This window comes from Rhodnius prolixus, unplaced genomic scaffold (genome assembly GCF_049639745.1).
Source record: "Rhodnius prolixus isolate KJV_2025 unplaced genomic scaffold, Rpr scaffold_10, whole genome shotgun sequence".
Classification (NCBI taxonomy): Eukaryota; Metazoa; Arthropoda; class Insecta; order Hemiptera; family Reduviidae; genus Rhodnius; species Rhodnius prolixus.
Genome location: NW_027411615.1, coordinates 16,195,870 through 16,212,477, shown reverse-complemented (window position 1 = coordinate 16,212,477; position 16,608 = coordinate 16,195,870). Strand labels below are relative to the sequence as shown.

Genomic DNA, 16,608 nt, shown 5'->3' with positions numbered 1-16,608 from the left:
GAAAGAAATAATCTATTATTTCTTCATTGATTGCATTACAATCAGTAGTTTGATATGAGAACTTGGGCACTTTAGGGCAAGAAAAGATGCTGCGTATATTTATATTTTCTTGATGGAGCTCGATTTATCAGTTTAAGTTATACATTTATCCTAAATATTTAAACATTTAATAAAGTATTAAACATAATATATTTTTAAAAAATCCGATTTACTAAGCTCGAGCGCCCTTTAACTTCATAAAGCACAGTTCGCTCAAGGCTCTCTAATTTCCTCTTCAATAAAGGAAACTTCCCATTTCTTATGGTCTAGTGTTTTTCCACGATTTGTTTTTTGCGCTAGCGATTGCCATACAATTAAAGAGGATGTAAGAGATCGTTTCCACTACTAAACGTAAAACATTTTGCCCAGGGATTTTGAGTTGCTTTATCACAGAAATATTTTCTGATATTATTTTTTTTTAATGAATGATTACTTCTTTGGTTTAACACGTTTAATGCGGCACAAATTTTAAGTTATTTTGTCGTATCCTACGTTACATATTACCGGGGATATGTAAAATTTTTGTCATTGAAACTATCTGTGAATGAGTAAGTTCATTAAATCTCTAGTTTTACCACAGATTACTGAAACTCTAGAAGTGGTTGTTTTGATGCTATAGTAGGACCTGGATCCGTAGAAGATGTTGCACAAGGAAAAAAAGTCCATTCTGGTATTATGTAGTTTATTTCTGCATATTATTTATTGCATACAATAAATTATTTTTCTGGTTTTTAATCAATTCTTTATGTTTATAAAAGAAAATGACAGCATTAAATTCATTGTTATTTTCTTCAATTTCAGTGTTTAACAAGTAGTCATCCTAGAAACAAAAGTTCAGTAGATAAAGTAAAAAAACTTAGTGTATGAACACTTTTTTGACCCACTGTTTGTAAGTATTTTTAAAAAAGCTGGAAATTGATCAATTAAAACTATGGAATACAAAAATATTAACCTCAAACGAGTTAAGTATGAAATACTGTTCAAATTCAGAAAATAATAGAAAAATAAGTAGAAAATATAGAAACTGTTAGAAAGAATAAAGTTCATGCATATTCAGTGTTGAATAAGGTTGAATATGAGCGTATGGTCGTCATATGAATAATGAATTCAGACCGTCATCTGGGGGCAAACTTGATCCAGTTATCTACTATCTCGATTTATTTTTAACAATAACTGTCTCGAGTTTATTATTTTATAACGTCTCTCTTTATTTAAATGCATAATGCAAGAAAGCTTGTGGTTTGTTTATACTTTATATTCTCTTCGATAATTAACACAATTTTTATTTTAATTTAAGAAAGATACAAATAAAGAATTAGTAAAGTGCTATACCTGATTAATTAACTTTTCCTTAACTTTAAAATGGGAGTAAGAATTAATAATTTTGAATTTCCATATTTGAATAACCTATACATTATTAATTTTGTTATTGCAGTAAGTGATAGAAATTTGTGTTCACACTAGATTTATTTCGAATTTCGAGGTCACAATAAAAGTTCACTGTGGTGAAATGTTGTGGATTGATAGCATTTAATATCCGGTAATATATTATACAATATTCCAGACTTTTCTTTCAACCAAGAAACAATTCCATTGCACTTTTCGGCACACGTTTTTTTTTACTAAGCTGGGTGCAATGAATGTTCTTTTAAATAACTCATTTTGGCAGCTGTGTTTTTATTGCTGGTGATTTTTAAATCCAAAGTTGTTGTGAGGGTTAGCGTGCAGAGTTGATGATGTTGTTTGTTGCTGTTATAGTGGGCATTTAAAGAGTTCTAGAACAGATGTAAAAGGGTGTGCACCAACCACCTCCACAGTTATGTAAGCGCAGGTAGGAGACGCTGGTATACTCTACGCGCCAGATGTATTTAAGTGGAGAATAAGCACCTGCAAGTATTAAGGTGTACCACCTGCCGCAGATGTTGGGAGTCTCACTCGTGCCTTCTTTACCCATTCGGATATCTAGCATGCGGACCATCCAACTTGGCCAAGTTAATGTACTGGAGATATTCCTTCTACGGTCTCCACCATCCTTCTGTTATTCTTAAAAAGAAGATACTTATTATTATTATTACTACCTAAATTATCTGACACTACCAGCATTTCTTATCTAAATCTATGTCCCGTATAACAAATCTGTGATGGCCACAAAATTAATACGGGTATCTTGCATTAATATTCATACCTCAAGCTAGGGATGTGATTTAGACAAAAGAAATAGTTATCGACTAGATCATCATTAGGAAGTCCTCACTTTAGGAGGGACATGGCGATTCTTCGCACATGGCCAACAATTACTGAACGTGATACACACAGTTGTCCATCGTTTCTCAACCTTTTGGTCGCGTAAAAGATCGTGAAGACGAGAAGAAATCCAGAAGAATTCGACTTAATTTTGGTTATAAATTGAGGATGAATATCAAAGCTGAATAAAAAAACAATAATATTGTAATTTTGCAACAACTTAAGCTGAAAATGGATGGGGACAATGAGATTATTTTTAAGTAATCCTATTGAAGGCTTAGTATTAAAATTTTATTGAGAATAAACAAACGACACAAATTAATTTTTTTAAATTGCACCAATTAATTCACATTAATTTGATTATTATAATGCTGAGACAGCAAGTATACTGCGAGATGGAACATAAGTGAAGTAGAAATCTCTACTCCAAAGTGAATAAACTACCTCTCAAGATGAATGAAATTCAGGAATACAATAAAAATGCGCGTGCTACGTTGAAGAAAAGCAAAAATATTATCCAGCATTGCGAACTCAAGCAAATTTTTAACAGCAAAATAAACTATTGAATTGTTTTAAGACTTCAAAGTAATATCGAGCAGTCAAAAGATTTATAAACGGAGCTCCAGTAGATAGCGTCTCGATGAATCTATCACTTGCACATGCTTGGGAGGATGTAGCTAGCTTACAGAATTTACGTATAATTACCGAAACATGTTCTATTTAAACACATTTCAGGGGTTATTACTGCTACATAATTGTAAAGTTATCCTCATTACAGAGAATTACTAGAGGTTTTTAAGTTGCTCTTGGGTCTTTTTATTTTTATTTTTTTAACTAATGCCCTAGTTTTACATTGTACATCTTGAGGTCTTTTTTAAGGTAAATAGTGCGTATGCATCATTAGAAACTGGTAAGAAGTATTATGTTAAGAATATGTATCATGTATTTGGTCACCTTACATCCATAAAATTCTATAGCCTTGTATGGGTCCAATAAACAAATAAATAAATGAACGAATAAATTAGCAGTTTTTGCGAATTTAAACTAGGTTAAGTTGATAGCGATACTAAGCTTGTTAGAAGCATCGTCAAACTTCCAAAATTATCCTATAGATTCTGTAAAGACACTAATTTGGAATTTTAGGAATGCGACGGACCATAACAAAGGTATGGCAAAATAGAACAGTATATAGACTACTGAAGAGGCTTGTTTGTAGGTATAAAAGTTAGCTCTTAGAATAAAAGTGTAATGGAAATGGTTCGTGCTAAGCTACATTGTTTAGAGAGTTCAGGTTCTGAGATGGTTGAACTTTAAACTGCGGTTACTGTTTGTTGAAGGTCACCTAAGTGTTGTCCATTCAGGTAGACCTCTAAATCGCAACTGCAGCAACGATTTATATCACTTAATTTTGATTACATATTTTAATGCTGAAGCTAACAGTGATGTAGCCTTCTTTAGGCTCTATGCCAGAGTCTACACAAAAATGATTTTGACCAACGCTTCATATTTTACCGTACAAAAAAAAAATTTTTTTTTTGAATGAACAAAACCCTGAATGTTCAGTAATTGTAACAACTATAAATTATTAATTGCAGTTTATTGCACTTGCAGAGATCTTATCTACAGATGTCGTTATTGCTTGACAGTCTTGAGGGTCCGTAAGTTATCCTTCGTCAACTTTCGAGAGTTGATGCTGAAAAGAAGTGCGCTTGAATCACAATATCATTTTAAATAGCTTTATAGGATTGTTTTTAGTTTTTTATTAAAAGGTGCTCAACATCTAAGGTCCTTCGCACCTGACAATGTTTCTTAATGACACTACACTAGTTTTATTGTAACGGAGCATGTAGTGGCCAGAAAATCTATCGTATATTTTATATTAACCCTTTACGAATGAGGAATATTTCCTTATATTGCACAAAAGAGGAAATCTTGGTTTTTCCTCCCCGTGAAGTAACATCCTTAGCCACACAAGCCCCTCACCAGAGTGAGCCACAAAACACGTGCAGTGCCGCTTCCTCCTCTTCCTGACAGAACCTACAAAGGCTATCATCTGCTAGGCCAATTCGAAGCATGTGTTTTCTGAGCCTGCAGTGGCTGGTTAATAGGCCTACAATTATCCTTATAGCCCAACAGACGGATTAATTCTGCAGTCAGCCTTGGCAAATAGCCCGTTATGAACTCCCTATGGTGGGCAAGCCACCACTCCTGAGACCTAGTCTGCACCCATAGTTTAATGGCCGCAGTCTTAAGACACTTGGAGACCCCAAAATAGGGCTCCGAGCTAACGAAGTGTCCCGTAGAGCCTTCCCTGGCCAATAAATCTGCCGCTTCGTTTCTCTTGTGTCCTGAATCCCACACTAAAAGACCTTATTTTGGTCACTAATTTCCGTCAGGGCACCCTTACAGTTCCATACCAGCCTTGAATTAACAACGTAATCTAAGATAAATAATTATTTACACAACATTCATACGACCATTCACACTTATTTCGGGGAGCCAATCCCGACACAGACCCATCCTCGAGAACACAGTGGCCCCTAAAATATGCGAAGAAGTCTCTCCCCGAAGACTGGAAGTTTGCTACCCCTGCTTTATGGAATTAAAATGATCTGTTACTGTCCATTGTTTAGTCCAGAAATTTCAGGAGTACTTTTTTCTTTTTAAATTAAATTTAATTTTTTTATTAAATAGATATGAGATTCAAATTAATGTACATATACTCACAAATCTTGGCCTAAATTGAAAACAAAAATTCAACAAATATTTTAATAGAATCTTCGTCTTTCTTTACTAGCATTTAATTAATTGCATTGTAAAGATATCTCCTTGAAATATATAGACCGCTGCAGCTTGTCTGAAGTCCCAAGGATTTCTACCTGTTTTACGATGTCTGTAGCCGACAACAGCCAATCGGTAAACTAGAGGTCACTTCATCCAACCAGACGGGCTAAAAAGAAAGGCAGTGAACATAAAATTAACAACAAAACTTTTAAACAATTTGTTTACTGTCTTTTCGGCAAACATAAACAAAAATCAGATGTCTGATGTTGAAAACACACATGGGACTTTTACTGCAATTTAGGCAATAAAATTTAAGGTGAAAGTATTTTGTGCGTGAAAAAGTACAAAATGTATTCATCAAATGTGATACTGCCGCTCAATCGATTTCCTTTAAATTTGGAATTTGCTTACATATTAAATTCCTTTCAAAATCGAACAGGTAATGAATCTTTTTAAAATTACAATTTATTATTATGATAAAATGTTACAATGCTTACAGATAAAACAATAGATCTACTATGCGCAATTGTAGTACAAAGTTAAACAAATTTAATGAAGCTGTTTACAAGAAAATTCCAAACAACTAGAAATAGGATCTATTCAATAAAGCAGCGTTTCCCAACCTTTTTTGGGCTCGCGTAACACTTGGTAGTACATCATGATAAATTGTACCACTTCGTAAAAATGATTGTATTTCGTGAAAATTTGTTATTCCGAGTGTGTTATTTTATTATTATTATCTTTATTTGAATAGAGATACAAATAATCTGTTGCAAAGGAGTTTAAGTTCATGAATACTTTATAAACTTTGTAAAGTGTAAGATATTAGTTTTAAATCTTCTTTTAAATAATTAAAAAATTGCATACATATTATTCTCTTCAAAATTATTAATTAATTTACAAAGTTCTTCTTTAGGATTATTCTATTTGTCCCCAGTCTTCTAAATTAATTTCTTTTAAGCATTCAACTGCCTGTAAGTACCAATTAAATTTAATGTTGCTTGGATAGAGCTTACTTATTACAATCATTCTCTTTAAGCAGATCTTTACATAGTAATTTAAGTTCTGTCACATGATAATTCTATTAAATTTTCTGTATATTTTATCGATAATGATGTAGCTTTTCCTAAATTTTCTTTATAGAAGGGGTTTGAAAACCAATTATCATTTGTGTTTTCAGGTTTTGGAAAATACTTCATGAAAGACAATTTTAATCCTGTAAAATGTGATATTATGTTCTCTCGTATATGTATCTTGAGATAGACCAACCTTATTACTGTACATATTAACAAATTTACTGTATAATATTATTAATTAAAATAATTTTTTATGTATTATAAGAAAAACGTTTCTATTATATTTTTATGATTTAATTTTTTTTAAAATTTTATATGTCCGCCATTATTGATTATTTTTCGCGTACCACAGGTTGGGAAACGCTGGTATAAAGTATCAGTTTGGTTGATTTTCGCTCAAAGCTAAATTCCGAGCCCCAAATTTGAAATATCGTATTTGAAACTTCAGCGATTACCTGATTACCTGAGTTAGCGATTACTTGATTTTGCAGCTCACACAGGGATGCAATACTGATCTCTAGGATCGAAATCAATCTCTAACATCAATAATGGAAAGCTAAATAAATAAATAAAAGAAACCCGCCCTTGAGCCCGCATTACTATAAATGAACATTAGTGTTTTTTAAGGTCACTTAGCTATCAAGCAAGCAATATTTGATTTTTTCGCCAACATTTTATTTTCGGATTATGGGTTTTTGGAGAGAAGGGATTTTGTTTGTCTGTGCCCTAGTTAATAATCGAAATTCCTTCTTATAAGAATCCTGACGTAAATCAATAGTTCTATCTTTGAAAAATCATTGAGGCCAAGCGATAATTGTTACTAACCACAAGAAGAAGCAGAAAGAAAATATTAAGAGAAATAAATACTTTCGGTAAACCGGTATAAGATGTACATTCACATCCGTTCGAATTTAATAATGGATACGAAGATTCCGTTAACGGGAAAGTACGGCTGACTTTTCCCAACCTTTTTAAGATCTTCTTGAAAAAGTACTGTAATAGAAGAGACATAAAGATACTTGGCAAATTAAAAGCAGAGAGTAATTGTGTACTTAATGTATCCAAACTTACAGGCTGTTATTGCTTTCTTTTTTTACACACATTCCTCAGGCTACAGGTATTTCCCCTGTGCAACCTTTGCGGACATATCTGGTGATCATTACGCGACCTTGATTCTCGAGCGTAAGTACCTCTATCAGCTTGAAGTCCATAGCATTCTTCCTTGGCCGTTTCCGATAGTTTTTTGACCTCGACGTCTTCTTCGTATACTTCTTTGCCTTTTCATTTTTCTATCTACACTTACAGGTTTTCCAAAATTTTAGTCTATTCAAGTAACTTCGGTTTGAATTCACTTGTCATCTTCTTTCTCCTTGCTTTCATCTGGCTACTAAATCTTTATTATTTTCTTATTCTTTCAATTTTATTCATCGACAAATCAGATTCTCCGATCCCGTGGTCTTAACTTTGGACAGCAAACTCACTACACGTGTTCAGAACAAAGTAAACTCAGGTAAATAGTTCAACACGACTACCATTTCCTTTACTCTCACGTGACTCGAAAATGACTGTGCCCAACAAACTCCTCCTCTACAAAGTGGTCAATAGACCGACGTTACTCCACGCTTGCTCCGCCTGGAGCCTGGACTTGTAGTAGTAACATCAAGAAACTTCACGAAAAATTCCTCAGACTTGCAACTGACTCTTCTCGAAGCACTAAAATTGATTTACTCCTCGAGGCTGTATTCATTATCCCCCGGTACACTCCTATATCCAAAATCGTCTGCTGAAACTCCTTTCCATCCTAGACTGTCATCCTAATCCACTCTGTCACGACATAGCCTCCTACAGATCCTTCTATTCCCTACAGGCCCAAAAGACTAAACCACATTCTTCTCTAACTTTCATCACTAGCTGAAGGTTTTTCCTTCCTTTTTCCCTGCATTCAGTACCCTTCACATCTTAAGCTTTCCCCATACTATTGTTATGAAGGTTATAAAGTATTGTTATTTGGCACATCATTTATTTATTTATTGTACATACTTGTAATAAAGATTGTAACTATGTAAAAACGTTTATTTCATCGCTATCTTAATTTAATTTTTAGCTTTAATTCTAACCTGACCATTACTGTTACTGCTATATCTTCGTACTTAATCGTTTATTGTTATTCTTTTTTCTAGAGCGCTATTACTCATTGTAGGAGCCTTTAAACAACGTGGGTAACTCTTGTACCGGTTTAATGCAAGCGATAAATATGCCAGCTGTGGTAAAATCTCTTTTTCTTCGCAGCTTCACTTCATTCGTTAATGCGTTAGCGTCTGTCAATGCGTGGGTTGAAATTCGCAAGACCGGGATTAACACCAATAACAATAATATTGTGCCATTACTGTTTATCGTACTGTCTTACCATCTGGATTTCCAAATTTGATGAAAATTGTCTGACCACTAGTGACACTTTACCAAATAAACTTTTTCGTATTTTACAATTTTCTCGCAAAAAGTTCTTACAATTTTTATTTAAAATTTATAAATAGTGATCACATAAATTAACAACTTTTACTATGTAATGCAACCTCAACATTTTTTACCACTGATTTAAACCAAACTTCTCGGTTATAGGGCACAACACTAATTAAAATAAATGTTCGTTATGTAGGGTTTTATTTTTACTCATATACTTTGAATTATGGTCAATACTCTGATTTCTATTTTCAAGCTGTCGATAATCAACACGGAGTTCGACTCTCATGGGATGCCATTACTCATTAGCTTAAAAAAGACAATGTTTATTACTCGAATATTTACTTTCAACTTCTTCATGCAGATAGTAACATAAGTTAATTATCTTTCAACCTCAATGATTTTCCAACGCTCTAGAACTCTAGATTTACGCCACGATTCTTGTAATCTTTATGTGTTAGAAAATAATGCATAATAAAAGTGCACAAGAATATTGATTATTGATAATGATAAATTATGTAAAAATAATTTATTTATTCAGTAATTTTGGAATAATCTTATTCAAACAAAAAAATACTTCACAATTTTGCATTCAATTTTTAATTAGGGGTTTGCAAACTAATCAACCACAAGCTGTTACTGGTTTGAACCAAATTCGAATTACAATATTAATTAAGTAACAATATTAATTGAGAAAATAATTTGTGCAATAAATTCCAGGTAAATAGTTTAATATTTTTATAGATAAGACGCTGACGTTTACTTGATTAGCTAATTCAGGAGTTATGAGAACTACGTAAACCCACAGCAGCTGTGAAGATGTAGCTCTATTTGACACAGTTAGATGTCAAACAAAATAAAGATATGAAGTCATTTTAAAAGGTGATGGCCAGAGTAAAAGGGTAAAATATTTTATAAGCAAACACAAAATTATAAAAGTAGATCAGCTTTTTTATTGTATTTTCATCGAAAATGAGCAATTGATAATCAGCAATTTGTGGACCACTTTGTAGAAATTGCGGCATTTATTAAAAATAAGGTTCTGGAAAACATTGATCTTAAACTGGGTCTCTAAAAAATCTTTATATTTCTAGTATGGTTGCCAAAATAAAAGAAATTATTAATTTTTCTATATGACAAACGGCACCAGAGTTAAGTGAATGTTTTTCAAAATTTTGATACACCGAGCTCAAAAAATTTCAACATCACTGCAACATACATTATTCAGTAATGGGCTATTACTTTCTTCTACACAGATTCATAAATTGAGGAGATATTGAGAGCTGAAATTTTTTTGGGTCATGGTTTCCTGTGATATCGAGCCTCCTGATGAAACTTTGTTATCTTATACACTACGTTTTACTCAGTTACGGGCTATAGTTTGTATGTAAGTCGATCCTCACATTGAGAAGATATTGAGAGCTGAAATTTTTTTGGGTCATGGTTTGCCGTGATATCGAGCTTCCTATATCTCCCTATGTAAACAGCATGTTATAAGTACGAAACTTTGTTATCTTATACACTACGTTTTACTCAGTTACGAGCTATAGTTTGTATGTAAGTCGATCCTTACCTTGAGAAGATATTGAGAGCTGAAATTTTTTTGGGTCATGGTTTGCCGTGATATCGAGCCTCCTATATCTCCCTATGTAAACAGCATGTTATTAGTATGAAACTTTGTTATCTTATACACTACATTTTACTCAGTTACGAGCTATAGTTTTGTTCATTGATATACAGTACTTTTCTCACTTTTAAGGTATAGTTTTTATTTTTATTTTGAACAGATGAATAAATTGAAGAGATATTGAGATTTGATTTTTTTTGGGCCATACTGGCTTTGTACTTGCGACCGCTATATATCTCTCTATAAACAACATATTAATATGATATTAATATTAATATGACCGATCTAGGAATTTTCGTTGAATAATGGACATTATTAATTATATATTATATGTATTTGAGTGGTTATTAATAGCAATATAAATAAAATAAATGTCTGGTACGTAAATAAGAAAGAAGAGGATGTAAGAAACTCATTCCGACCAACGTAAATGTACGAGAAAGGTTCAAGGCAGTGTACATGCGGGGTGTTTGACTCGATCCAAGGCAAAGTAAAAACTTGAACGAAATCAGCCTTATTTCTTTCGACTTTACACTGTTCGACTGGGCTCTACTGTTTTTATTATTATTTTTAGGAACAAAAGAGAACCGCGCCTTTAGCTTATTTTCGGCTGGCTAAGGGCGGGCCCCAAAAATACTCTTATTTTTAGAAAAAATAAAAATAAAAGGTAAGAAAAAAAGAAATACTCACCTGCGTCGTTCCATAATATATTTTTATTAAAGTTTATGGTCAAGGTGAACTTCCTCAATCTGTTTCTGAATCAATTAAAGATAAACTCATGAGAGAATATATGGCGGCAATAAATATACTGGCATAACTTTATTAGCAATGTGATCAACTGCGTACACCGGAAATCTCCAACCGCTTCTTTAATATTCAAAGATCTTTTTTTTTTGGTTTTGCCTTTGTTTTAGTTTATTTTTATTTTTTATTTCACTAGCAATCATGTTTTGCTTGTCGAACACTGATGTAATCAGCCAGCTAAATGAAATAATTCACTGTTTCTTTTCTATCAAGGTGTGATGAACATTTTGGAGGTGATTCATCGTACCATACCATTAGACTTTCTTTCTTTTTTACCCCATAATAGCTCAGATTTCGAAGGCGCCGACTAAATCTGCTCTATTTTGAGTTTCTTCACTCCTACTTGCCATGCTGAAGGCTAACATAGGACAAGACTTCATTAAACGCGCAGGCTCCATTAATGCTAATAATTTTTAGTGATAAACTCTTCTTTTTTTTTTGCCTATGGGTTACGATCAAAGAAAGATTGGCGATAATGGGGAAAATCACACTATTTTGAGTTTACTGGTCGAGGTTATAGCGGCGTTCATAAGCAAAGAATTGAATTCAACCCAGATCTTTAAGCAAGACTCATCGGCAAGATCCTTAATACCAGTTTTGATTGGTTTGAACATAGGTATTGAAAAATTTGATGAGAAGAAATTTATAAAAGACGTAGCTTCTTTTTTTTCTATTTTTCTTTTATTTGTTTATTTTGCAACTGTATCTAGTACAATAGGCAAAAGTAATGAGAGATAAGGGATGGCGCAAATGCACATGCACGTATATACATGTGTGTACACATACATGTGCGCCAAGAGACGTGAGTGGAGTGAACGACGACCATCCAGTGATGGAAGCCGTTAGTTTGCCAGATTGGCAAGCTTACGCAGCAACCATCCTAGGAGGTCGGCGTTGTGTTGAGATGGTCGCTTGGCCACCGCCGCTCCACTCTGCGATGTGAATTTGAAGGAAGTGTTGTAGCAGACATGTTGTGGATCAGAGGGTTGTAGTGACTGCGTAGATTTGAGTGGAGTTTTGTGTATCGAGATTGGGCTATTTCAGAGACGAGTGGAATATTGAGATCAGAGTGTATAGTATGATTGGAGACGTAGAAGGGAGCGTTAACTATTGTTCTTAGAATTTTTGATTGTAAGGTCTGATGTCGGTTGATGGTCGATTTTTTGGCGCTTCCGTAAAGTTGTATTCCGTACGTCCATATTGGGGCAAGTAGAGCGGTATATAGTGTTCGTTTGTTTGTCAGGGTCAGTTTTGAACGTTTGTCGAGTAGTCTTTTCAACATTTTATACCTCAGATTGATTGTAGGTTCTTAAATAAATAAATAAATTGTAAATCTTAAAGGAGATGTACCACTTTTTCCTTACCATGAACAAGTGTCTGCTGGACATGCTCGCCCAGTAATACCCTACCAGTAAAGCGCCTCTTCAGGGTAACAATACTATGAAGTATTACGGTAGAGGATCGGTTATAATCGGACTGACTTCAATGAATAAATGTACAGGCATAGTTAGGCGATTGCATTATCGAATAGTGGTTAAAAATTTGCCATAAACCTTGGACTTTACTTTTTCAATTAATATTATCAATTATTACCTCATTTCTACCATTATTACTTCCTAAATCTATATGATTCCTCTCTTGTAAACTGTACAAAAATGTAATCTGTCTCCAGCTGGCGGAAGCCGGTGACACCCATGTTTTAGCACAGGAGTCCCCGAACTTTTTGCACAGGGAGCCAGTTCACTGTCCCTCAGACCGCTGGAGAGCCGGACTATAAAACAAACTATTTTAAAGTACAAAAAACAAAACAAAAAAACGGGAACAAATAGAATATTTCAAATAAAGAACAAGTAAATTTAAATCAACAAACTGCCCAGTATTTCAGTGGGAACTATGGGCCTGCTTTTGGCTAATGAGATGGTCAATGTCCGGATTAGTTATCGTGCTTTGCCTTTCTTCCTACTTCTGCTGTTATTTTACACTGTTTTCGGAGCCGTGACGCGTGCATCCCGCGTCATCGGAAGTAATACTGTACATGAGCGACGCAGGTTTGCGGCACCGCCACATATATTGCTCCTCTCACCTGACCACCAATGAAAGAAATGTCCCTTCCGGAAGTGCGGCGGGGGATGGATAAATGTCCTCAGGAGGCCGCATGTGACCCGCGGGCCGTAGTTTGGGGGACCCCTGTGTTAGCGTGTATGCAATGAAGCGCAATTATGTAAAAAAGCTCAAACTTATGTATTAATGATTTATAATGATGCTTCTAAACATAGTATTACCAGAAAAATGCTTACGCTTGTGCCAAGGATTAAAATAAACTAAAGAAACTTGTGATAAGTTATCAACTATAGACGTAGGTGGGGATTGAAGAGTGTAATTGGTCTTGTACCATCTCTCAAATCTAATAGTTTTTCTTTTTTCTAGAATAAAATTGATGGTTACAGACTGTTTTCGGAACAATAAAAATATTGCTGGAGGTATTACGAAACTTGAATAATTTTTACTACTTACTTACTTAAATGGCGCAACAACCCACTAATGAGTCTGGGCCTCCTCAATAAGCCTCGGCCAGCCATCCCTATTTTGTGCGGCAGCCATCCAGTTTGTGGCGCCAAGTAATGAACTTGCGTCCGCGGCGACACCATCAATCCACCTTGCCTTCGGCCGGCCAATCTTTCTTAGACTGTGGATTTCGTCTTTCAGCACTCTCCTGGCTACCTCGCCTTCTTCCATTCGAATGACGTGTCCTGCCCATCTTAGCTTTCATAATTTGATAAACCTTACCACATCCATTTCCTCAAATAGACTGTAAAGCTCCTGGTTCTTCCTTCTTCTCCATATCCGCCCGTTCCTAACCGGGCCATATATTTTGCGGAGTATTTTTTCTTTCTAACGCCAGGAGCTTCTTTTCATCTGCCTTTCTAGTGGTCCAGGTTTCTGAGCCGTAGGTGAGAACTGGCCGTATCAGTGTTTTATAAAGTCCCACCTTTGTCTTTCTTGAGATCAGGTTAGACCGGAGATATTTGCTAAGCCCAAAATAGCATCTATTGGCTGCAGCAGTTCTCCTTCCTAACTCTCGGGAAATGTCATTCTGGGCGTTTACTTCTGAGCCCAGATAGATAAATTGGTCTACCCACTCGAAAGTATACGGACCAATGGTAATGTTTGTGGCGTGGGAGCCTTCGCATCCAGACTTCATGTATTTTGTTTTGGTCCGGTTTATTTCTAGACCAAAACCTCTTGCGGTGGCTTCCAGATCCGTAAATGCTTTTTCCATTTCCCTCATAGATCTTGACACTATATCGATATCGTCTGCATAGGCGAGTAGCTGCGTCATTCTATTGAATACAGTGCTGTTCGTTTGTATATTGGATTTTCTCACCATCTTTTCTAGGGAGAAATTAAAGAGGAGGCATGCTAGGGCATCCCCCTGACGTACTCCAATATCCATCTCAAATTCTTCAGAGTGTTGATCTTGTATTCGCACCTGTCCACATGGCTTATTCATCATCATCCTGACGAGTCTAATCAATTTGGCAGGAATTCCCATGTCCACCAATGCCTGGTATAACCTACTTCTATCCACACTATTGTAGGCTGCCTGAATAATTTTTAGTAATTCCAAATTGTCGTTTTTATTTATCATTGTAAACTTTTTGGTTAATATAAGTCATAACATTCAGCAAAATGATTTAAATTATTGATAAAGCCAATAGCTTTCATGGAAAAGAAATAAATATGTATAAGTTTATTGTTTAATGCCTGGACTTCCATGCGAAATATTTTTACACTTGCTCAGATGCTCACTCACTGCGCTCTTGTAGCCAATACTTGAACTCAAGTGTTATAAAAGCATAGTTTACACACTATTTCTATTGAATAACTATAATTTTTACAGTTCGACAAAAGTTTATTACCTAGCTTTTTTGTTGACTTCTACATCTAAAATAATTCCAACTTACCATCCTTATATTAACTGAATCAACATAATTTAAAGTTAAAAATTTTCTAAACTGTTGTTTACTCTCTCTTTTTTTTAAAGCTGTAAATAAAAACCGTTATAATTTACGTAACTTTAATGTATACATTTCCGTTTACTACTCTCTTTGTGTATACTCTTTTAATTTTGTTGAAGGTGTCAAAACAGGTATTTATCCACAATATGTAGAAGAGTCGACTAGATAAAGAAGTATAGGATAATTGTAGTGTTGGTGTGTAGGACAAGAATTCAAGATGAATGGTGCAAGGCCCTAGACCGTATATAATACTTACAAAGGGCGGGTTTACTAGTTGCACAAGTTTTGCAATACTCTGTCCGGTAGCTATGGTTTTGCTCAATCATTTATCAGTTCTTCAATGATATTTTGAAATAGAAAGGAGAGTTCTGACCATTTACACCCCTATGATGTCACCCTTGGTTACATCTAAACATGTTACCATCAAATAGTTGGCAATGATACTGTTATTATGGAAAACATAACTTTGTCAGCATCTTTTTGACATGGTTGCGTCACAAGTGAAATTTCCTCCTCTTCAGACCTCTTATAAATGCACAGGAAATTATCTTAGCTGATGCCAAGAACTACAACGCTTACTGCAAATTACTAAAACTGTCTGGTAGGACAGTTGTTAAATGGTTGATCGTCAAAAAGTGCACGAAAAAGTGTAACATTGAAAAACACCATAATTTGACAATTTTTTTTTTGTAAAAAAAATTAAAATTCCCCAATTTTATTTAATACATAGAGCAAATATTCGTTTACAAGAGTAATTTTATAGCAACAAAGTAGATTTAATAGATTTCGAGAAAAATGTTTGCCAAAAATGAGCAAAAATGGCATTTTCAAAAATTGTGCTTCTTCTTGTTGTTACCTTTATTGTAAACTGCGTAGCGTCTAAACGTTCGGACCGATTTTCATCAATAAGGTGTCATTCGATTTGGAATTTCATGTAGATGTGCCTTAAGGGGATCTCAAAGCTTCCATGTATCGTACATGGAAGAGGAGTTAGCCCTATTTATGTATAGCCTCCTCTTAAAAATTTCTCACTAATAACTCTGTAAATCTTATCCCGATTTTGATAAAATTTGTCTGGATGATGAGATTAGGAATCCCTTATGTAACATTAAAGTGCCGTCCGACTCTTACTCCTACTAATGGAAAGCTTTGCCATCGTTTTAAATTATCAACGTGTGAACCTATTTTTAAGAATAAAGAGATATTTGATTCAAACTTTTATGTAGATTTGCATTTTAGAGGTACGATGCTGTGCATCTTTAAGAGGTGAGTTTGTCTCTCATGATTAAGGCTTCCTCTAAAACCATTGATACCTAATAACACTTTAAATCTTTTTTGTGAGATTTGCTCAGCTGTGTCGGTGTGTTTGGTAAGGGAATGAATTTAAAGAGTGAATCAGAGATTATTGGTTATTTGGTCTTTGATATTGTTTTGGTAAATGGCTTTCTGATTGAATATTTCTACTCCATTCTAAGTCTTCCTTTATTTTCCCTGAATGTAACAGAGTCATTGTGTTGTTGAGAATGTCCAGTTGATGGCTGTGATTGGTAAGGAG

The 16,608-nt window shown here is 34.5% G+C and overlaps 1 long non-coding RNA gene across 1 annotated transcript in view; it reads right to left on the bottom strand.

The window, feature by feature from the left end:
• Positions 1 to 712: 712 nt before the first annotated feature.
• The window catches only part of LOC141457149 (uncharacterized), a 145,945-nt gene continuing 130,049 nt past the window's right edge, over positions 713 to 16,608 (bottom strand). Inside the window, exon 4 of the long non-coding RNA XR_012460211.1 lies at positions 713 to 2,082. This is a non-coding gene — a long non-coding RNA (uncharacterized lncRNA). The remainder of the gene's footprint in view (positions 2,083 to 16,608) is intronic.